Source organism: Phocoena phocoena, chromosome 3, assembly GCF_963924675.1.
Source record: "Phocoena phocoena chromosome 3, mPhoPho1.1, whole genome shotgun sequence".
Taxonomy (NCBI): domain Eukaryota; kingdom Metazoa; phylum Chordata; class Mammalia; order Artiodactyla; family Phocoenidae; genus Phocoena; species Phocoena phocoena.
In genome coordinates, this window is record NC_089221.1 from 79,670,676 (window position 1) to 79,695,398 (window position 24,723).

Here is a 24,723-nt window from a genome sequence, read left to right on the forward strand (position 1 = left end):
GTACTGTTTGAAATAGGAGAAGACAAAATAATCCAACTACTCTAAGGAAATAAACAGTGGCATAAGCACATAATGAAATAATAAATAACAATAAAACTAAACAAAGAAAATATATAAATAAGGGTAAATCTCAAAAAATACAATATTGAGAAAGAAAAGACAATTCAAAAAAGGACACAGAAGCAGAAGCAAGAAGAATGACAATCCTGCAGCCTGTGGAACAAAAACCACATTCACAGAAAGATAGACAAGTTGAAAAAGCAGAGAGCTATGTACCAGATGAAGGAAAAAGATAAAACTCCAGAAGAACAACTAAATGAAGTGGAGATAGGCAACCTTCCAGAAAAAGAATTGAGAATAATGATAGTGAAGATGATCCAGGACCTCAGAAAAAGAATGAAGGCAAAGATTGAGAAGACTCAAGTAATGTTTAACCAAGACCTAGAAGAATTAAAGAACAAACACCTAGAAAAATTAAAGAACAAACAGAGATGAACAGTACAATAACTGAAATGAAGAAAACACTAGAAGGAATCAATAGCAGAATAACTGAGGCAGAAAAACGGACAAGTGACCTGGAAGACAAAATGGTGGAATTCACTGCCATGGAACAGAATAAAGAAAAAAGAAAGAAAAGAAATGAAGACAGTCTAAGAGACTTCCGGAACAACATTAAATGAAACAACATTCGCCTTATAGGGATTCCAGAAGGAGAAGAGAGAGAGGAAGGACCTGAGAAAACATTTGAAGAGGTTATAGTCAAAAACTTCCCTAAAATGGGAAAGGAAATAGCCACTCAAGTCCAGGAAGCACAGAGAATCCTATACAGGGTAAACCCAAGAAGAAACAGGCCGAGACACATAGTAATCAAATTGAAAAAAATTAAAGACAAAGAAAAATTGTTGAAAGCAACAAGGGAATAACGACAAATAATATACAAGGGAACTCCCATAGGTTAACAGCAGATTTCTCAGCAGAAACTCTGCAAGCCAGAAGGGAGCGGCACGATATATTTAAAGTGATAAAAGGGAAGAACCTACAAACAAGATTACTACACCCGGTAAGAATCTCATTCAGATTTGATGGAGAAATCAAAAGCTTTACACACAAGCAAAAGCTAACAGAATTCAGCACCACCAAACCAGCTCTACAACAAATGCTAAAGGAAGTTCTCTAAGTGGGAAACTCAAGAGATGAAAAGGATATACAAAAACAAACCCATAACAATTAAGAAACTGGTAATAGGTACATACATATGGATAATTACCTTAAACGTGAATGCATTAAATGCTCCAACCAAAAGACACAGGCTCGCTGAATGGATACAAAAACAAGACCCATATATATGCTGTCTAAAAGAGATCCACTTCAGACCTAGGGACACATACAGACTGAAAGTGAGGGGATGGAAAAAGATATTCCATGCAAATGAAAATCAAAAGAAAGCTGGAGTACCAATACTCATATCAGATAAAATAGACTTTAAAATAAAGAATGTTACAAGAGACAAGGAAGGACACTACATAATGATCAAGGAATCAAACCAAGAAGAAGATATAACAATCATAAATATATATGCACCCAATATAGGAGCACCTCAATACATAAGGCAACTGCTAACAGCTATATAAGAGGAAATCAACAGTAACACAATAATAGTGGGGGACTTTAACACCTCACTTACACCAATGGACAGATCATCCAAAATGAAAATAAATAAGGAAACAGAAGCTTTAAATGAAACAACAGACCAGGTATATTTAATTGATATTTATAGGACATTCCATCCAAAAACAGCAGATTACACTTTCCTCTCAAGTGCACATGGATCATTCTCCAGGATAGATCACATCTTGGGGCACAAGTCAAGCCTCAGTAAATTTAAAAAAATTGAAATATCAAGCATCTTCTCTGACCACAACGATTTGAGATTAGAAATCAAGTACAGGGGAAAAAAACATAAAAAACACAAACACATGGAGGCTAAACAATATGTTACTAAATAACCAAGAGATCATTGAAGCAGTCAAAGAGGAAATCAAAAAATACCTATAGACAAATTACAGTGAAAACATGACGATCCAAAACCTATGGGATCCAGCAAAAGCAGTTCTAAGAGGGAAGTTTATAGCAATACAATCCTACCTCAAGAAACAAGAAAAATCTCATGTAAACAATCTAACCTTACACCTAAAGGAACTAGAGAAAGAAGAAAAACAAAACCCAAAGTTAGCAGAAGGAAAGAAATCATAAAGATCAGAGCAGAAATAAGTGAAATAAGAACAATGAAAACAGTAACAAAGATCAATAAAACTAAAAGCTGGTTCTTTGAGAAGATAAACAAAATTGATAAACCATTAGCCAGACTCATCAAGAAAAAGAGGGAGAGGACTCAAATCAATGAAATTAGAAATGAAAAAGGAGAACTTACCACAGACACCACAGAAATACAAAGCATCCTAAGAGACTACTACAAGCAACTCTGTGCCAATAAAATGGACAACCTGGAAGAAATGGACAAATTCTTAGAACGGTATAACCTTCCAAGACTGAACCAGGAAGAAATAGAAAATATGAAAAGACCAATCACAAGTAATGAAATTGAAACTGTGATTAAAAATCTTCCAACAAAGAAAAGTCCAGGACCATACGGCTTCACAGGTAAATTCTATCAAACATTTAGAAAAGAGCTAACACCCATCCTTCTCAAACTCTTCCAAAAAGTTACAGAGGAAGGAACACTCCCAAACTCATTCTATGAGGCCACCATCACCCTGATACCAAAACCAGACAAAGCTACTACAAAAAAGAAAATTACAGACCAATATCACTGATGAATACAGATGCAAAAATCCTCAACAAAATACTAGCAAACAGAATCCAACGACACATTAAAAGGATCATACACCATGATCAAGTGGGATTTATCCCAGGGATGAAAGGATTCTTCAGTAGCCACGAATCAATCAATATGATACATCACATTAACAAACTGAAGGTTAAAAACCATAAGATTATCTCAATAGATGCAGAAAAAGCTTTTGACAAAATTCAACACCAATTTATGATAAAAACTCTCCAGAAAGTGGGCATAGAGTGAAACTACCTCAGCATAATAAAGGCCATATAGGACAAACCCACAGCAAACATCATTCTCAATGGTGAAAAACTGAAAGCATTTCCTCTATGATCAGGAACAAGACAAGGATGTCTACTCTCACCGTTATTATTCAACATAGTTTTGGAAGTTTTGGACACGGGTTTGTGCCCTGGTCCGGGGGGACGCCACATGCTGCAGAGTGGCTGGGCCCGTGAGCCATGGCCGCCAAGCCTGCGCGTCCAGAACCTGTGCTCCACAACGGGAGAGGCCAGAACAGTGAGAGGCCCGTGTAACACAGAAAAAAAAAAAAAAAAAAACCCAGATATTTAGATCAATGGAACAGGATAGAAAGCCCAGAGATAAACCCACACCCCTATGGTCAACTAATCTATGACAAAGGAGGCAAGGATATACAACGGAGAAAAGACAGTCTCTTCAATAATTGGTGCTAGGAAAAGTGGATAGCTACATGATAAAGAATGAAATTAGAACACTCCCTAACACTATACACAAAAATAAACTCAAAATGGATTAGACACCTAAAGGTAAGACTGGACACTATAAAAGTCTTAGAGGAAAACATAGGAAGAACACTCTTTGTCATATACCACAGCAAGTTCTTTTTTGATCCACATCCTAGAGTAATGGAAATAAAAACAAAAATAAACAAATGGGACTTAATGAAGCTTAAATTCTTTGAACAGCAAAGTAAACTACAAACAAGATGAGAAGACAACCCTCAGAATGGGAGAAAATATTTGCAAATGAAGCAATGGACAAAGAATTAATCTCCAAAATATAAACAGCTCGTGCAGCTCAATACTAAAAAACAAACAACCCAATCCAAAAGTGGGCAGAAGACCTAAATAGACATTTCTCCAAAGGAGACATATGGATGGCCAAGAAGCACATGCAAAGCTGCTCAACATCACTAATTATTAGAGAAATGAAAATCAAAACTACAATGAGGTATCACCTCACACCAGTTAGAATGGGCATCATCAGAATGTCTACAAACAACAAATGATGGAGAGGGTGTGGAGAAAAGGGAACCCTCTTGCACTGTTGGTGCGAATGTAAATTGATACAGCCACTATGGAGAACAGTATGGAGGTTCCCTAAAAAAATAAAAATAGATTTACCATATGACCCAGCAATCTCACTACTGAGCATTTCCCCAGAGAAAACCATAATTCAGAAAGACACATGCCCACCAATGTTCATTGCAGCACTATTTACAATAGCCGGGTCATGGATGCAACCTAAATGCCCATCGATAGACGAGTGGATAATGAAGATGTGGTACATATCTGTATAATGCAATATTACTCAGCCTTAAAAAGGAACAAAATGGGGTCATTTGTAGAGATGTAGATGGATCTAGAGAGTGTCATACAGAGTGAAGTAAGTCAGAAAGAGAAAAATAAATATCGTATATTAACGCAGATATGTGGAACCAGAAAAATGGTACAGATGAACCAGTTTGCAGGATAGAAATAGAGACACAGATGTAGAGAACAAACGTATGGACACAAAGCGGGGAAAGTGGCAGGGGGCGGGTGATGGTGGTGGTGTGATGAATTGGGAGATTGGAATTGACATGTATACATCAATATGTGTAATATGGATAACTAATAGGAACCTGCTCTATAAAAAAATTTTTAAAAAGGACACAGAGTTCATCTTATATGTAATGAATACATTATTTACGAACACATATGAGTAAAATTATAAAATACATTAGTGACAATACACAACAAATTCAGGACTGGAGAAGGAGGGACAAAAAGGGATTAAAAGGGAAGTATTTATACGATATATTTTCTATATAAAATGAAAAATGTTATTCAAAGGTGCAGAAGTGTTACCATTTGCTAATATTACCATATCATTTTGGTATATTCTGAATATTTGAAATATTATTACATGAGAAACTGAAAAAAATCAGTAAACTGAAACTCAACACATTAAATGATTGAGGGAGAAAAATTCTATGACTTTTTCAATCAATGGAATAAAATAACTCTTTGAGATTTGATCTCTATTTGTGATTTTAAATCTAGCAAATTAGGTATAGATGGAATTTTCTTTACTCTGTGAAAGGGATCTAGTAAAGCACTATTTCAAATTTCATGTTTCATCATAAAATTTACTCTCTGAAGTCAGTAATAAAGTACATTGCATGCCATCATACCATCTATTCAAAATTATGTCTGCCCAAAGACTAAAGTTATTAGGAATACAAATAGAAACTTTATTATTTGCAGGTATTCAATTAAATATAAAGACAATTCTTAAAATAGAAAGAGCATAGTCAGGTTGATGGTTATAAGATCTGCATACAAGTATCAGTAGTATTTCTATACAGCAGCAACACCTTATTCAAAAGTACAATAAAAAAGACCCTATTTTCAAAAGCAAAAATTACTCTGTAGTTCTGAGGAATAATTAATGGCTATAGTACATTAAAAATGTATATCTTATGAGTAATCAGTTTAATGCAAATCAATCCAACAAAGAGATATAATTTGACATCCATAAATATGCACACATTTAAAGTTTAGTAATAGTAATATTGACAAGAATGGAGGATATACTTTCATATTGGAATTTTAATATCAAGTTTTTGTTTTATTATTAATACATTTTATTTTTTAGAGTAGTTTTAGGTCCACAGTAAATTGAGCGAAAAGTGAAGAGAGCTTACATATACACTCTACCCGCCACGCACAGCCTTCCCCATTAGCAAAATCCCACAAAAGTGTGGTACATTTGTTACAAACATTGAACCTACATTAACTCATATTTATCACCCAAAGTCTGTTGTTTAATTAGGGTTCATTCTATGTATTGTGTATCATAGAGATTTTAACAAATGTATAATAATATCCACCATTGTAGTACCATACGGAATAGTTTCACTGCCCTAAAAATCCTCTGTGCTCAGCCTGTTCATTCATCATTCCCTTCAACCACTGTTCTTCTATTTAAAAAGAGTGAAAAGAATTACTCTTCTCTTAGGTTAGGCTGACAAAGCTTCACTGGGAACCCTCACAAATTGGGACCCCATTTTTTCCCACAATTTACTAAATTTATACTATATCTTTAGATGAGTGAATTCTTTTTTTCTATAATTATTTCATTATTTGAAAATACTCTTTCTAACAAGTGATGCATTTGTTATACTTATCTTTCATATTTATGCTGGAAAATTCCAATAAGAAGTGAAATGGAAAACCTTTATTTTGTTTATTTTTAAACACAAATTGCTATTTGGCTATAATTTTAGTAATATAATTCTGAACTTTATTTCTTTTTGGCAAGACAATTGATGGAAGATAGAGAGGCTAATTGGAGTGTAAGGGTGATGAATGGTTGTGACAATGACATGAATGTCAGTCCATAAATAGTATCTTTTTGATCATCACTATCTTTCTTGCAGATTATTCAATTTGGGATGTTGTATTCTCTAATAAAAAGGATATTGTAATAGGAGTCAAAAGACTATTTATTCTTCTGTTAGTTTGCTCTTAGACCTTATCTGTCTATATGCACATATTCTCATGTTTAATGTCCTAACCCTTAACAAGAAAGTAATAACTTGGTCTCAAGGGTGTCCCGAAAATTTAGCACCTCCAAGGAATATCAGGTTCTTGGACTTATGGTGAAATACAAAGAGCAAGTAATTCATGTAAAATGAACTGGTGGAAGCAATGTGTCAAGCTGTGGATTTCTTTAACCTGATGTTGTAGAAAACAAATAAGTTAAAAAAAACATTCTGCTAATACTATTGATTGAAGATATTGGACCATCTCGGAGACTGCTTGAGATGCTGGGAGATGACAACTATCAGTATAATATCAGTGTTAAATAATCCCATGGATAACTCCTCCTGTACGCAAAGTTTTCAGTCTTTTAAGGCAACATGCTCTTCTGCCAGAGAACTTAAAAAATGGTGACCGAAAATCCAGTTACTAGCTTTGATCAAATATAAGCTTCTGTTCCCCATCTTTAAAATAGAGAGAGCTCTTTGTACATAGTAAAGATTCAGTATCTGTGAAAGAACACATGAATTACCTGAATCAATCAGTTCTTGGAATCCTTCATAACAGTGAGTGATGAAGGTATCTCCAGCTCCAATTTAATGAGTGTACCAGAAAGCCTTACAGATCACCACTAATTTCCAAGGGCAATAGTCTATGTTGTTTCTTTCTTTTTAAAATTTTTTTCCCAAAATCCTTTAATCTCAAAACCTGGGTTGTGGCAGTGATTTGCAAGTCTGTTCAAAGTTGCTAGGAAAATGAAGTTGCTCTTTGTGGTAGGGCAAACGTTAAAAAGAAATAGATTTAAAGGAAGAACAGATTTACTGAACCACTATGGCTGATGAAACATTTCTTGAGAGCATAGAAAGATAGGCCATGAGACAGACATTTTTGTACAGACAGCGTATAATAGTGATTAGATTCTGCAGGAAACTTAGCAGAATCTGAGAATTAGCTTTACAATACAGTGAAATTTCAGAGTAAAAATAGTATAGCATCTACCTTTTCAGCCTCATCTTAGATATATTCCTTAATTCTATAATATATTCCTTAGCTTCTACCATCCATTGAGTTATTCAAACTGGCTTGCTCTTTCCCAGTTCTAGTTCTTGTATTTTGTGCAACCTGCCAGTAAGGGTGTTTTTCTCATTCCTTACGTCACACATATTCATTCTTCAAATCTCATATCCTTCAAAAAGGCAATTACTGGTCCTTCCCCTTGTTTCAATTCAATTTAAATTAGTTCCTCTATATTTTATAGTATCCTATGTAACTATAAAATCCTTGCCAAAATATAATTATATATTAATTATTGTGACCTCTATATTTCTGAACTGTTGTAAAATCCACAAAGGCAGGAAGCATGTCTGTTTTGTTCATTTCATATCCTCATTACCTAGCACAATTCTTCTCACATGGAAGATGTTCAGAGCATATTTAAGGAAGGAAGGAAGGGAAGGAGGATGGGATTTTCTGTATGTCATCATACAAGAAGTTATAAAATAAGTTATATATTTGCATATGAGTACAAAAAAAATAAAGAAAATTTTAGCCTTAATGTAACAACAGATGTTTATATAGAAAAAATGTTTGTGAAACATATGGATCATATGAAATAATTTATAATTTCAAATAAAATTTAGTAATTCAAAGTAAAGGGATAACAAATATTCATGCGTTTAAAAGTTGTTCTTAACCCATCATGTACATTATTTTTTACTTTTAAAGTGATTCTCCCAAAGTATTCAACCAAAAATGGGGATATTTATGCATACAAATCAAATAGAAGATATTCTATCTTTTCTGTATCATTTGAAAATAAAGTGTGTCTATATCTAGGTTGTTATAACAAGCATTTTAAAATCTATTGTTAACCATTCCCTTTCTGCTTTTCTAAAATTAGTATTAACTTTAAAATTTAAACTAGTTTTTATAACAGCCTGAAATTTAGCCTCCAAGGTCTTATGAAAAGATCATATCTTTCTAATAAAGCTTAAGGTCTGAAATACACTTCTGGAAACTGGTACTATAGTTAATTATAATAGTTATTTGATTATGTCTCTAGACAATAGCTCATCAGCAAATGCAACTAGACACATTTACAGCAGCATTGTCCTCACTGTTAGTCAGGAAGGTATAATGCAGATGAGGTGAGGAAGAAACCTTGGGCTTTAGTCAAGAGAATCAGTTTAGCTGATGCCAACTTGCATGTCTATGTGACTTTGGGCAAAAAGAGTTAACCTTTGTGTTAGTTCTCTCAACAATAAAATAAAACACCTGGACAAGATGGAACCCCTAAGTCCCTTTCAGTTCTAAAACTTCTACGTGTACCTTTATTTTGAAGTTCATGATGATGACATTTTACTATCCTGGAAGACATAGTGAAGCATCACCACTCCCTCTACAGCTCTATCATTTTCAAGTCAATTTCCACAGATAAAACTGTGGGGTATATTCATATTTTAGGGCCCTATCCCAATAAACCCTGAGGAGAATTACAAAAGAGCATAGGCTCTCCCGATTTGTCCCCTTAATTCTCAGATGAGAAAACTGAAGCTAAACATGGTACATGCTCAGCATCACACACTGAGTGTACAACACACCTGAGATGGGAACCCATGGATGTTGACTTTTATTCCAATGAGAGTCTCAGTTACATTACTGCCTGGTTGTAAATGATTTGTGCCATTCCTTGCAGGAGATTCTCAATTTCTTAATATGAATTACTTTTAGTCCTCTAAAGCTCTATGAGTAGAAAGAATTATTACAACCTTGAAATGTGGGGAAGTGCATAATAAGTATATAAAAAGATACTGAAACTAGTTGTAATTATGAAATGCACCCTATCCACAAAAAATGTATACTATCCACAAAAAGTAATTACCTAAAAATGATTAGGTTAAAATTATAAGTATGTAATTTGTGGATTTAACGCTTTTACATTAATTACATGGAACACTCATTGACTATATCCATTTTTCTGTAAATTGCCTGTATTTGCTGCATCTAGTTGAATTTTTTGAAATAATTAAATTCTCATTTTTTAACCTAAATTACATGTATTTACGTACTATTATGAAAAGAATACTTTTTTTTCACTAACCTGCCTTTCCAGGTTATTTTGGGCTGTCTTAAATTCCATTACCATATTCTTTTCTTATTTTAATGTGTTAATGGTTGCATTCATTTTCATTTAACTTCATTATATAATTTAGATTTTTAGTGTTACAATTTAACATAGTGTCTAAATCTTTTCTGTACAATTCCTCAAAATGCTTTCCTGTTTATTACCTCACATTCTTCATCTGTCCCTATCTTAGTCAACCAAACAATATATCTCTATCCCAAATAAATTTTAATAAAACAACTCGTAAAAAATATGTCCAAATGTTTGAATTTAGTGAACATTATTAATTTTTATTACATTCCTAAATGTAATACAGTACAGCAATACAGCAGCTAGACAGGGACTGGGAGTGTGATGGAGGGAAAGCATTTGTCAAATCCAATAAGAACCCAGAAGATGAACAAAGATTAGACTAGCTATTCAGTCAAAGCTGGAAAGTGGTAAGTGAGAAAAATATATGCTATTCTTTTTAAAGATTTGGTTCTGAAGGTAAAGAGTTGTAGATCACTACCTTGAATAATGGCAGGTTATAAGAAGGTTTTGGTCTTTGTCAGTTGTAAAGATTAGTTGTATTTTGTGGTCCCAGGGGAAGGAACCAGAAGGAAAGGCTGAAGATAAAAGAAGGCTTGTATATAATAAGTGGATTACAGTTCTGAATGAGACTACAAAGAACAAGGAGTAAGAGCACAGAGCATTAGCTATGGTATGGAAATTTCCCCTGAACCTGAAGGAAGGGAAGGAAGAATGATGAGAATGGAGATAAATTTAGAAGAGTTAAGGGAAATTGAGGGAGTTAATACTTCATGACACTGGCAGAGACTATATATACCCAACCTGTGTCAACAAATTAACCATTTGTACTAACATTTAGTTAAAAACCAGAGACTCATTATACAGAAGTGGTGTTATCTTCTGGTGAGAAAGAGGCTTCTCAAATTTGGTAGCAATGAGAGAACTAATTTTAGCAGTTAGTACAAAGTCTTTTTGAATGAAGAGGGCTAAAACAAATACTTTCGAAGTACCATTTATGTATTATTTTCTGTTTATAAATATTACTAATTAATTTATGACATGATAGGAAAACAAAGAATTTACATAAATTATTCCAAAATGTCTTCACCTCCACAAAGTGTAGAATTACCAGAGGGTCACAAAGGACTATAATATATGCTCCAATTTAATCTCTATTAGCGTTAATGGTCCAGCTTGATGTGAGAATGTGAATGAGCCAGACAGTACTATTTTTTTTTCATGAAGAGAAGGAAGTATTGTAACTGAGGAAATAGACATTAGAGTTGGATCAGGTGGGCGAGAAAGTCTGGAGGGGAGGAACATAAGTTGCTACTAGAGAATGGCTGAAGTAAACTAACTTGGAGACCTTGGTTGTACAAGAAGAAAAAGCCATAAAGTGTATGGGAATATCCATAAGGATATCAAATATACTTAATAGGAGTGACAAAAGTATAGGTAGAAGAAAGGAAATATCCAAAAGAAAAAAAATAGGCCTAATTCCCATAAACCAATACAAAAAAGTAGGGAATTTATTTGTTTACATCATAACAGGAAGAGATTTATTGACTTTATCCATGCAAATGACAGGGATGAAAATAACTGGAACTCACATTGATGTCATTTGTGCTCAGTCCAGATTTAACACCATCTCCTTTCACTGGTCTCTTACACCCATTCTCAGCTTCTAATAGTTGTCACTTAATATGTTCTTCTGACCATTAACCTTGACTACTGGTTCCTCATCAACATGGATAATGGCATTGCACTAATCAATCAAGAAGTTAGACAGAAAAGAAACTTGCCCCAAATTCTCAAAAACATGAGAAAATAACCTCAAGGCAATAGGTGATAATAAACATGAATGTCAAGAGGATAGCCAAACTGGATTTATTCATTCAGTAATTATCAATTTGTTTCTACTGTGTGCGTAGCACTATTCTAGGCACAATATCAGCCAGAGACATTCTGGCTATACCAGAAAGCAAAGAAACTCTAAAAACTAATAAGCATTATCAAAACAACATAGGGGGCTTCCCTGGTGGCACAGTGGTTGAGAGTTCGCCTGCCGATGCAGGGGACACGGGTTCGGGCCCCGGTCCGGGGAAGATCCCACATACCGCGGAGCGGCTAGGACCGTGAGCCATGGCCGCTGAGCCTGCATGTCTGGAGCCTGTGCTCTGCAATGGGAGAGGCCACAACAGTGAGAGGCGTGCGTACCACAAAAAAAAAAAAGAACATAGGAGCCAACTGAAAGTATTTCCCATTGGCCAAAGGTAAGAATATTTGAACATCAAAAATAATAATGACTGCAATTAAGTGTAACAAATTGAATATACAGGAAGCCCACTGCTCCTAATATTCAAAAAAAAAAGAAACTCCCTCTTCACTCTCTCAAAAACAACAACAGCAACATTAACAACTCATTTTACAGGAGGGGAAATAAGTAGGGCACCAAATTTTTTCTTGTCAATTAAAAATAGAAAGAAAATGATTAGACATTTATTCTGCTCTTCTGTTAAGAACTCCATTTTATTGTAGTCTGTCTTAGTCATTTCATGCTGCTATAACAAATTATCATAGACTAGATGTCTTTTTTCTTTTATACAGCAGGTTCTTATTAGTCATCATTTTTATACACATAAGTTTATACATGTCAATCCCAATCACCCAATTCATCACACCACCACCACCACCACCCCGACACTTTCAACCCATGATGTCCATATGTTTGTTCTCTACATCTGTGTCTCACTTTCTGCCCTGCAGACTGGTTCATCTGTACTATTTTTCTAGGTTCCACATATATGTGTTAATATATGATATTAGTTTTTCTGACTTGCTTCACTCTGTATGACAGTCTCTGGATCCATCCATGTCTCAATAAATGACCAAGTTTCGTTCCTTTTTATGGCTGAGTAATATGCCATTGTATACATGTACCACATCTTCTTTATCCATTCATCTGTCGATGGGCGTTTAGGTTGCTTCCAGGACCTGGCTATTGTAAATAGTGCTGCAGTGAACATTGTGGTACGTGACTCTTTTTGAATTATGGTTTACTCTGGGTATATGCCCAGTAGTGGGATTGCTGGATCATATGGTAATTTTCTTTTTAGTTTTTAAAGGAACCTCCATGCTGTTCTCCATAGTGGCTATATCAATTTACATTCCCACCAACAGTGCAAGAGGGTTCCCTTTTCTCCACACCCTCTCCAGCATTTGTTGTTTGTAGATTTTCTGATGACGCCCATTCTAACTGGTGTGAGGTGGTACCTCATTGTACTTTTGATTTGCATTTCTCTAATAATTAGTGATGTTGAGCAGCTTTTCATGTGCTTCTTGGCCATCTGTATGTCTTCTTTGGAGAAATGTCTCTTTAGGTCCTCTGCCCATTTTTGGATTGGGTTGTTTGTTTTCTTAATATTGAGCTGCATGAGCTGTTTATATATTTTGGAGATTGCTCCTTTGTCTGTTGATTCATTTGCAAATATTTTCTCCTATTCTGAGGGTTGTCTTTTCGTCTTGTTTATGGTTTCCTTTCCTGTGCAAAAGCTTTTAAGTTTCATTAGGTCCCATTTGTTTATTTTTGTTTTTATTTCCATTACTCTAGGAGGTGGATCAAAAAAGATCTTGCTGTGATTTATGTCAAAGAGTGTTCTTCCTATGTTTTCCTCTAAGAGCTTTATAGTGTCTGGTCTTACATTTAGCTCTCTAATCCATTTTCAGTTTATTTTTGTGTATGGTGTTAGGGTGTATTCTAATTTCATTCTTTTACATGTAGCTGTCCAGTTGTCCCAGCACCAGTTATGAAGAGACTGTCTTTTCTCCATTGTATATCCTTGCCTCCTTTGTCATAGATTAGTTGACCATAGGTGCATGGGTTTATCTCTGGGCTTTCTATCTTGTTCCATTGATCTGTGTTTCTTTTTTTGTGCCAGTACCATATTGTCTTGATTACTGTAGCTTTGTAGTATAGTCTGAAGTCAGAGAGTCTGATTCCTTCACCTCCGTTTTTTTCCCACAAGACTGCTCTGGCTATTCGGGGTCTTTTGTGTCTCCATAAAAATTTTAAGATTTTTTGTCCTAATCCTGTAAAAAATGCCATTGGTAATTTGATAGGGATTGCATTGAAACTGTAGATTGTTTTGTGTAGTACAGTCATTTCCACAGTATTGATTCTTGAAATCCAAGAAGATGGTATATCTCTCCATCTGTTGGTATCATCTTTAATTTCTATCACCAGTGCCTTATAGTTTTCTGCATACAGGACTTTTGTCTTCCTAGGTAAGTTTATTCCTAGGTATTTTATTCTTTTTGTTGCAATGGTAAATGGGAGTGTTTCCTTAATTTCTCTTTCAGATTTTTCATCATTAGTGTATAGGAATGCAAGAGATTTCTGTGCATTAATTTTGTACCCTGCAACTTTACCACATTCATTGATTAGCTCTGGAAGTTTTCTGGTGTCATCTTTAGGATTCTCTGTGTATAGTATCATGTCATCTGCAAACAGTGACAGTTTTACTTCTTTTCTAATTTGGATGCCTTTTATTTCTTTTTCTTCTCTGATTGCTGTGGCTAGGACTTCAAAATCTTTGTTGAATAATAGTGGTGAGGGTGGACATCCTTGTCTTGTTCCTGATCATAGAGGGAATGCTTTCAGTTTTTCACCATTGAGAATGATGTTTGCTGTGGGTTTGTCATATATTGCCTTTATCATGTTGAGATAGGTTCTCTCTATGCCCACTTTCTGGAGAGTTTTTATCATAAATTGGTGTTGAATTTTTCGAAAGCTTTTTCTGCATCTATTGCGATGATCATATGGTTTTTATTTTTCAGTTTATTAATATGGTGTATCACATTGATTGAGTTGCGTATATTGAAGAATCCTTTCATCCCTGGGATAAATCCCACTTGATCATGGTGTATGATCCTTTTAATGTGTCGTTGGAGTCTGTTTGCTAGTATTTTGTTGAGGATTTTTGCATCTGTATTCATCAGTGATATTGGTCTGTAATTTTCTTTTTTGTAGTAGCTTTGTCTGGTTTTGGTATCAGGGTGATGATGGCCTCATAGAATGAGTTTGGGAGTGTTCCTTCCTCTGTAACTTTTTGGAAGAGTTTGAGAAGGATGGGTGTTAGCTCTTTTCTAAATGTTTGATAGAATTTACCTGTGAAGCCGTATGGTCCTGGACTTTTCCTTGTTGGAAGATTTTTAATCACAGTTTCAATTTCATTATTTGTGATTGGTCTTTTCATGTTTTCTATTTCTTCCTGGTTCAGTCTTGGAAGGTTATACCGTTCTAAGAATTTGTCCATTTCTTCCAGGTTGTCCATTTTATTGGCACAGAGTTGCTTGTAGTAGTCTCTTAGGATGCTTTGTATTTCTGTGGTGTCTGTGGTAAGTTCTCCTTTTTCATTTCTAATTTCATTGATTTGAGTCCTCTCCCTCTTTTTCTTGATGAGTCTGGCTAATGGTTTATCAATTTTGTTTATCTTCTCAAAGAACCAGCTTTTAGTTTTATTGATCTTTGTTATTTTCTTTGTTTCTATTTCATTTATTTCTGCTCTGATCTTTATGATTTCTTTCCTTCTGCTAACTTTGGGTTTTGTTTTTCTTCTTTCTCTAGTTCCTTTAGGTGTAAGGTTAGATTGTTTACATGAGATTTTTCTTGTTTCTTGAGGTAGGATTGTATTGCTATAAACTTCCCTCTTAGAACTGCTTTTGCTGGATCCCATAGGTTTTGGATCGTCATGTTTTCACTGTAATTTGTCTATAGGTATTTTTTGATTTCCTCTTTGACTTCTTCAATGATCTCTTGGTTATTTAGTAACATATTGTTTAGCCTCCATGTGTTTGTGTTTTTTATGTTTTTTTTCCCTGTACTTGATTTCTAATCTCAAATCGTTGTGGTCAGAGAAGATGCTTGATATTTCAATTTTTTTAAATTTACTGAGGCTTGACTTGTGCCCCAAGATGTGATCTATCCTGGAGAATGTTCCATGTGCACTTGAGAGGAAAGTGTAATCTGCTGTTTTTGGATGGAATGTCCTATAAATATCAATTAAATATACCTGGTCTGTTGTTTCATTTAAAGCTTCTGTTTCCTTATTTATTTTCATTTTGGATGATCTGTCCATTGGTGTAAGTGAGGTGTTAAAGTCCCCCACTATTATTGTGTTACTGTCGATTTCCTCTTATATAGCTGTTAGCAGTTGCCTTATGTATTGAGGTGCTCCTATATTGGGTGCATATATATTTATGATTGTTATATCTTCTTCTTGGTTTGATTCCTTGATCATTATGTAGTGTCCTTCCTTGTCTCTTGTAACATTCTTTATTTTAAAGTCTATTTTATCTGATATGAGTATTGGTACTCCAGCTTTCTTTTGATTTTCATTTGCATGGAATATCTTTTTCCATCCCCTCACTTTCAGTCTGTATGTGTCCCTAGGTCTGAAGTGGATCTCTTATAGACAGCATATATATGGGTCTTGTTTTTGTATCCATTCAGCAAGCCTGTGTCTTTTGGTTGGAGCATTTAAGGCATTCATGTTTAAGGTAATTATCGATATGTATGTTCCTGTGACCATTTTCTTAATTGATTTGGGTTTGTTTTTGTAGGTCCTTTTTTTCTCTTGTGTTTCCTACTTAAAGGAGTTCCTTTAGCATTTCTTGTAGAGCTGGTTTGGTGGTGCTGAATTCTCTTAGCTTTTGCTTCTTTGTAAAGCTTTTTATTTCTCCATCCAATTTGAATGAGATCCTGCTGGGTAGAGTAATCTTGGTTTTAGTTCTTAGCTTTCATCACTTTAAGTGTATCATGCCACTTCCTTCTGGCTTGTAGAGCTTCTGCTGAGAAATTGGCTGTTAACCTTATGGGAGTTCCCTTGTATGGTATTTGTCATTTTTCCTTTGCTGCTTTCAATAATTTTTCTTTGTCTTTAATTTTTTGCCAATTTGATTACTATGTGTCTTGGCATACTTCTCCTTGGGTTTGTCTTGTATGGGACTGTCTGCACTTCCTGGACTTGGGTGGCTATTTCCTTTCCCATGTTAGGGAAGTTTTTGACTGTAATCTCTTCAGATATTTTCTCTGGTCCTTTCTCTCTCTCTCCCTTCTCCTTCTGGGACCCCTATAATGCCAATGTTGTTGTGTTTAATGTTGTCCCAGAGGTCTCTTAGGCTGTCTTCATTTCTTTTCATTCTTTTTTCTCTATTCTGTTCCACAGCAGTGAATTCCACCATTCTGTCTTCCAGGTCACTTATCAGTTCTTCTGCCTCAGTTATTCTGCTATTGATTCCTTCTAGTGTAGTTTTCATTTCAGTTACTGTATTGTTCACATCTGTTTGTTTGTTCTTTAATTCTTCTAAGTCTTTGTTAAACATTTCTTGCATCTTCTTGATCTTTGCCTCCATTCTTTTTCCCAGGTCCTGGATCATCTTCACTATCATTATTCTGAATTCTTTTTCTGGAAGGTTGCCTATGTCCACCTCAGTTAATTGTTTTCTGGGATTGTATCTTGTTCCTTCATCTGGTACATAGCTCTCTGCTTTTTCATCTTGTCTGTCTTTCTCTGAATGTGGTTTTTATTCCACAGGCTGCAGGTTTGTAGTTCTTCTTGCTTCTGCTTTCTGCCCTCTGGTGGATGCACCTATCTAAGAGGCTTGTGCAAGTTTCCTCTACTAGATGTGTTAAACAGCAAGCATTTGTTTTTCATAATTCAGAAGTTTGTGAAGTTCAATATTAAAGTGCTGGTAAATCTAGTGAGGTCTTGTGAGGGTCCATTTCCTCATTTGCAAATTGCCATCTTCTTGTAGCCTCACATAGCAGAGAGCAGAGAGGTAGTTCTTTAGCCTCTTCTTATAAAGGCACTAATTCCATTCCTGAGGGTTCTACCCTCATGAGCTAATCACCTCCCAAGGGCTCCACATTCAAGTGCCATCATACTGGCGATTAGATTTCAGCACATGATTTTGGACAGGGGGATACCCTAAGACTGTAGCATAGCCAACTAGCTCTAGTTTCCTTAGTTGAAGAAAGATAGTGTTTCTTTTCATGGAATTTAATATAAATGTGGAAGAAATTATAAAATTAGAAAAACATTTCATAACTCCTAATCAAACAAGTGATTCAGATATTAATTATCAATTCATTAATATACTTTGTGAAAGGTTAATTTGGTTCTTTACATGGAGCAACCAGGTTGTCACCAACTGAGCCCCTGTGATGTGACTAAAAATGAGGTTAAGAGATAGGCAGAGGCCTATCTCCCTATCTTCCATTTGGTAGGCACAGTTTAACATCATTAAAAAACAGGGCAACCAGACACTCTTTCTTACTGTGATACAATAAAAGGCATACAACCAGAGTTGTTAAGTTGTCTTGTCAAAAGTTTATCTGAATTTATTCAAGTCTCTAGAGCTAATCCCCACTTACTGAAGATAAAGAGAATAGAGGAACATTTAACAACACCCTAAAGGAAGTAACCAGAGTAAACTAGAATGTGGATCATTTATCTTAGTTCTTCAGGATACTAGGTAGGTTTCTGTTGTAAAACAAATGCATGGGGAACAGAAGGAGACAATGTTGCTCTAGAGAGAAAAAACAAAGCTAAACTAAATATAATGTATAAACCTCACTTGGATTACTTGAACAAACTACAAAAAAAGATATTGTGGCACAACTGAAGAAATTTAATTCTTTATAGAATGGGTATAAAATGATAATAGAAAAGAAGTATTAATTTATAAGCATGATAGTGTAATGGTTATGTAAGAAAATGTCTATGTTTTTTAGAGATGTACACTGAGATAGATAAGAGTAACATGCTGTCCACAATTTCTTTAAAAATTCTTCAGCAAAAAAAGAAAAAAAAGCAAAAAACAAACAAAAAGCTTAGATGAAGCAGATACAGCAAATCTTGATATAAGTGGTTGGTGTATGGGAGTGTTGTACTACTCCCATTACTTTTGTGCATACCACATTTTAAAATATCCATAATATGTTTTAAAAGCTCTTTAAAAAATCCAGGTGAGGAATGAATATGCCTTGCACATGAATAGTTGTAATAGGAGGTGGATGGACTTAGAAAATATTTAGATGATAGTTAACAGAGTTGCTAAAGGAATTGATAGTTGGGAATGGTGGAGGGAAAACTGTAAAACTGGATTTGTTTGATACTAAACATGGAGGAGTATATAAATACTGATTGTTGGAACAATGGTCTAAAGAAAGCAGTATCTGATATCCGAAAGGACACTCATTTAAATTCTAACCCCTAGTGCACAGGGCATAGGAGTCTAAGCAGGCTGTCCCCTTCTACCCAATTCAGCCACTACCATGGCTTTGGTTCTCAGTTACTCAACAGCAGGTCTCAGATCTACCTCATCATTCTGAGTTTCAGGCTACCTCCGGACAGCACCAGTTAGATCACTCAGAGAATTCTCAAGCTTGACCTATCAGAAACTGGTGTATTATCTTTTCCATTCTCCATCTTGATCCCAAGTCTACTCCTCCTTTTGTATTTCCTGTTAATGACTTAATCATCTGCCCAGTTATTCAACATAGAAACCCAAGTTGATCTTGTCTCTCTCCTTTGCCTTACTTGTCTCATACAGTCACAATGTCCTGTACCTCCAAAATACCTCTGACATTTGTCCTCTCCTTTCTACTCCCACTGCTTTTACCCTGATTGATTTCAGAATTGTCTCATAATGTTGGAAAGGCTTTTAAAAGTCTTAGTTATTTCTGTTTCTCCTTTCCCACATGACTATCAGCATTATCATTCTAAAACCTATGACACTAGGTCAGTTAGACCACTGTCAGGGCCCAGCTTGCCTTTCCAACCTCATCTCTTGCCACACCTGCTTATGTGCACTAGGTTGTTCTCGTGTTCCAGTCAGCCAGTCCCAGAAGACAGTATGTTCTTTTCTTCCCCTGAACCTTTGCTTAAGGTCTCTCTTTATTCCATTAATTTCTAGTAATCTGTAGTCATCCTTCAAGCCCTTTATGAATCTTTGCCGATCCCGCCCTCCACTCCCAGCCAGAGGATCAGTTCCTAGCCCTTGCCTCTCTACTCCTACAGAGGTCTCAGTAGAAGCGCTACCACCTTCTACTGCTAAGTTAGCAGGGTTCATACCTCTCTCCTCTTCTATACTGTGGACAAATTGAAGACAAAGAGTGTGTCCTACTCAATTTTACTGCCTTATCACTCAATGTCAGGCATATATTAAACATCCAGTGACTATAGCTTGAATTGGGCTATAACCTGTATTTTCTTTGGAAAATAAGTATGATGAGTTATGATTGGTAACCTAAGAATGAAATGTGGATAAACCATCCTCCTTTTACCATATTTAATTAAATAAACATACGGCTTAGCCATCAGAGACTGAAATCAAACAGTGCATGCTAAACTTCATTGGGCTCACTTGAGAATCCTGTCCTGATCTCTTTTCAAACTTATTAAAGAGATGCTTTCTCAATTGCTTTTTTACTAGTATAATTCTCTTTTCTGCACATCTGCCTAAACTTGCTAACACAAATATCTGGTAGGAGAGATTACAGAGACAATGTGCCTTTTCTCTGTTTGATAAGTTAATGGGTCACTAGCAAAACTACTGTAGGTGAGGGGAGGTGGTTTGTGTATCTTCTTGTAAGTCCTGCCCTTTGGTCGCTTTTCATTGACCAGTTAGGAATAAGGCAATAATATTAGGTTCTAGACAAAGGAAAGCAGGATACTGATTTTATCCCTATCCACATAGAAGTCGAATTGTATCTCATCACTTCACAGGAAAGCACAGCATTTCTCAGAACTTAGCTCAAGTTACCATTTCTGAGGAAACCATTTTTGACAGATTTTGTAGGTCTTCTTTTACACTTATGCTCAGCTATGGTGTCCAGACTTCGGGACCTCTTTTCATATATCTCTATTATTGTAGGGTAGCAGAACTGGAAAGATAGCATAAGCCTGCATGCCAGTATGAGTTTTATCCCTAAGTCTGATCTGAATCATGTCCAGATGTTATTGCTTACCAGAGAGATACAAGGAAATAGACTCTTGCTCCATTGCCTTCTCAGTAGCAGTTAAATAGGGAGGAGAAGGAGACTATGGGAGGGTAAGAAATATGGAAAGAAGTTACTTGTTAACTGCTTTTGAGGTTTATCATGTTGATGATGGAAGGATGAAAAAAACAATGTACTCAGAAATCCCAAGTACATAGAAATCCCCGGACAAACTTTGCCAGTGCATTACCTGTGTCAAGTAGGATTACATTATGGGTTTTACCCATTCAGCTGGGTTGTTTCTTCTTCTTTGACTGTCATTCATTGTAATACCAAAAAGAAATAATGAAATGGACTATATGGTATGGGTTTATTTGGTATTGAATCTGATGTGTTTCGTATTTCCTCTTAGACTACCTAAGTCAGTTTCTATGAACTATGGAAGCGTCCCCAAAATATGGATCACTGCACACAAAAAAGACAATTAAAAATTAAATTTATCAAAGACAGTTAATCAGATTCACCAACAGTTCCATATTAATTGTTGCTGAAGTCACTGCCTGTAAAGAACAAAGGAGCTTGCAAATTATCTTCAGCCTTTTTGTTAAACAGTGGAGTATTTTTCTTTTCTATTTTGAATCTTAGAGGAGTAGAGCTCAAGTGACTTGTGGTAATGATTTCATTTTTTTCAGAAAAGATAAAAAGTTCTTTATCCAACTGCCTTCAGGAACAAATAGTTAGAAATGGATATAAAGTAATGAAGATGGTCTGAGGAAACATTCTTAAATGTCAAATTGGGGAATATATTTTCTTGAAAAGGTTCTGGAAGAAGCTGAATGGGTACAGTGCAACATTTAAGACAAGAATGCTAAAAAATGAAACCATTTGATTGCACATGATGGTAAATTTTTAGATGATTTTTCAGCATTATAAAACAATACCTCTGCAATAAACAATCATAAGGAAAATTGCTTAGTATAGTCCTGCCCTTATAAGACTTGAAACTTTTGGTATTGTCATAAAGAATGAAGCTGTAATCACATTCCTGGGCATTTGTAGTATCTTTATGGATGTCAAAAGTTGACCCATAAACAAAACTAGTAAAATAATTCTCTTGAGAAATGGTAGTTTATGGAATTTGCATCCTTACTCTAAGGAGATAATCCTAAGTGATCCTGGAGATGTGTTTATATGGCAAACTTAGAAATACCATTAAAGATGGTCAGGAGCTAAGTGAATTATTTGTGACTTTCTCCCAAGAGCACATTGAAGAACAGAAAACATGCTAAAAAAAGAAATTCCACCTGCACATTTTAGTACTGGACTCTAACACCAGGGTGTTTTGTTCCAAGCTTAATCTCCAGAGTGGCAGAATATTTCAAAAAGACTTTGCTAACTTGTGGCTTCAGTCTCTAAATTTCCTTTAGCTCTTCTTAAATGCAGTCTTAGGGTGTGTTTGCATGCATTATCTACAGCTATTTACTTCGGCATCTTGCAGAAAGTCCCAGTGAAAGAGTTGCCCCTTCATCCTTCTCGTGTGTTTTAATATTGAGGGCTTTGCAGGAAGTGGGTTGTTAGCTTTTACAGAAGATCCTGTTAGAGCAATCAAAACCATTAGCGGACAAGTTATTTTCTCTCAGCATTCACACTTAGAGAACATTAGGCTATTTTCCAGAAGCTGCCAGATCTCTTTAGAGTTTCAAGACCTTTTATTTTTAAATTAAATATAAAACCCTGACAAATCTTATTGATAGCAATGCTCTTTCTCTATTAAAAACTGATTTGCTGAAATTGCTTTTAAGTTTTTAACAGAAAGATTTTACATAAAATTTTCAGTTACCGTGCTGTCTATGAAAGAATTAGAAGTAATTTTACATGTATATTTACTTATATAACATCAGTAATATATTTCATTCATAGAAGACTCTAGTACTGATTTGTGACTAAATAAAATAAACTAAGGTCTACAAAAACTATGAAATTGTTTTATATGTATTTTCATCACTCTTTTTTTTGTTAGTAACTAACAACGTGGTATCTAAAATTATGTGCCTACAAAATATTTGAGTTAAGAAGAAAAGGATTTATTATCAAAATAACATACCTATGAAGAGTGGTTACCAAAATTAAACACTAATAAATACATATGTTTTAAAATAGGACAGGATTAGCCTCTGTGAATTTCTGTCATCAATTGTGTTGGGAAATGGGCCAAATTCTTTCTTTGTACATGAACAGTTCATATTCAAATACATGGGGACTGCTCCTTAGAATTCTAGGCCATAATTTATCCCACTACCTACAAGCAGCACAGTTTATAAAAGTAGTCCTGTAGAAGGGCCTTTCCTTGTATTCCAGAGAAGTAAATATTGGTGTAATTTAAAAATTACAGCTATTGACGTTCACAGACAGAAATTATAAACATATAAGTTTGCCTCACTCACATTGGTTCTTAAAAATTCATAATCCTTTAAGCTTCCCAACATGGTAAGACATTTTGTTGGAATTTGGAGAAAAAGAAACATTGGAAAGTTTTAAAAGATTTTTGTTTTTTCAAATAAACTGTTACTTTTTTTACATGACTATTCAACTTTTACTTTGAAACATTGGGAAGTTCTTAGTTTTTTTAGTTTATTTTTGTAACAGTATGGTGATAGACACTCTTAAAAGCTATTTAAGCTACCCTGTTATTAATAAAATAATAATAATAGGTATAATTTAGTGCTTATCATGTACTAGGCAATGTTCCAAGTATTTTGTTTACATTATTTTGTTAAATATCAGCCAGTTGTTCACTAGGCAAGCTATAGGAAGGCAGCGTATAAATCATAAAGCATCTACATGGATGAATTGGCCGTGCATCCAAACTTTCAGGTGGTTCTAATTGTTCCTCGGACTGTTAAAGGGTGTAACAGTAAATGATGAACATGTTTCTGGGATGTTCCTGGGTAGGACTAAATTCACATATTCTCTCCCATTTTAAGGTCATGTTTAAGATGGCAGAATATCCCAGCCTTAGATACACTGGTCTAGATTTATGCTTTTTAAAGAAGATTCCCAGAATTAAGGCCAGAAAAGTAGAAGTGACTTTTTGAGATAGGAAATAAAGTCAGGCTTTTATTGGATAACTCCAAGTAAACTTAAAGCTTCTTAGGATCTCTGAGATCATTCTAAGGAGTTTTTAGTTAAGTAACAAGCTTATAACAGAATTTTCTTGAGAAAGAGTTATTTTAAAGTTTTGTGCTCACGGTAAGTTTATTGTTGTGGGAACGACATTGCTGAATTATTTTTCTCTTGGATAACCTATCTTCTAGGAAACACAAAGTTGAGAGCTGCTTTCATCACAGCAACAATTCTTAGGGTTGGTTTTTCTAAAGTAACTTTTGATTTTTGTCCTTGTGTTTAATTACTTATATCTGTGCTTCTTTGCTTTATTTCAAATACCTTTAAGATACAGGAAATAATAGTTATAATTTTAAAGCACCTTACGTATTTCTATCACATATATTAATTAATTTGATTCTTGTGGTGAATGAGTATGCTCATTCTTATTTTGTTACAGAAGAAAATGAATATTTGAAAATTAATAACTTTGCAAAATAGCATAGGTAATAAGTCAAATCAAATATTTTTATTTTAAATGCATGCACTATGCTTTTTGCTGCATTGCTCTCCTCTCCATACTAATCAATTAAAAAATATTTTATCTAAGAGTAACAGGTGTCATATTAACAGTTCAGGAGGTACTTTAAAACCAATCACCTGAGAGTGGTTTTTGGATGTATAAATCAAGATTTAGAATATGCATAGGACTGAAAGGACCCCGTGAAAGCTCACCTTGGGAAAATCAAAAAATAACCTGTAAATATGATACTTAATTAAAATATATATTTTTAGCATTTGAAATAGACACATACGCAATCATAATCTAGCCACACAC